This window comes from Etheostoma cragini, unplaced genomic scaffold (assembly GCF_013103735.1).
Source record: "Etheostoma cragini isolate CJK2018 unplaced genomic scaffold, CSU_Ecrag_1.0 ScbMSFa_569, whole genome shotgun sequence".
NCBI lineage: Eukaryota > Metazoa > Chordata > Actinopteri > Perciformes > Percidae > Etheostoma > Etheostoma cragini.
Window position 1 is genome coordinate 51,562 of NW_023269171.1, and position 290 is coordinate 51,851.

Consider the following 290-nt stretch of genomic DNA (forward strand, 5'->3'; position numbering starts at 1 on the left):
CAGCTTCTTAGACACCAGATGCTCTTCATGGATGATGCAGTGAAATGTCAAAAAATCCGGTAAACGATCGTCAGCTTTACACAGCCCAGCAAGGCCATTTGCAGCTCCTAACATAGCTGGTGCACCGTCTGTGGCTAATGCTGTCAGTTCTGACAACTGCAAGTTTGCCTTCTCAGCAACAGTAATGAGTGTCTCTTTCAGGACGATGCCATGGGTCCTGTCTTTTAACGGCACAATGTCAAGCAGCTCTTCCTTAATTGTGCAGTCTTCTGACACATCCCATACAAATG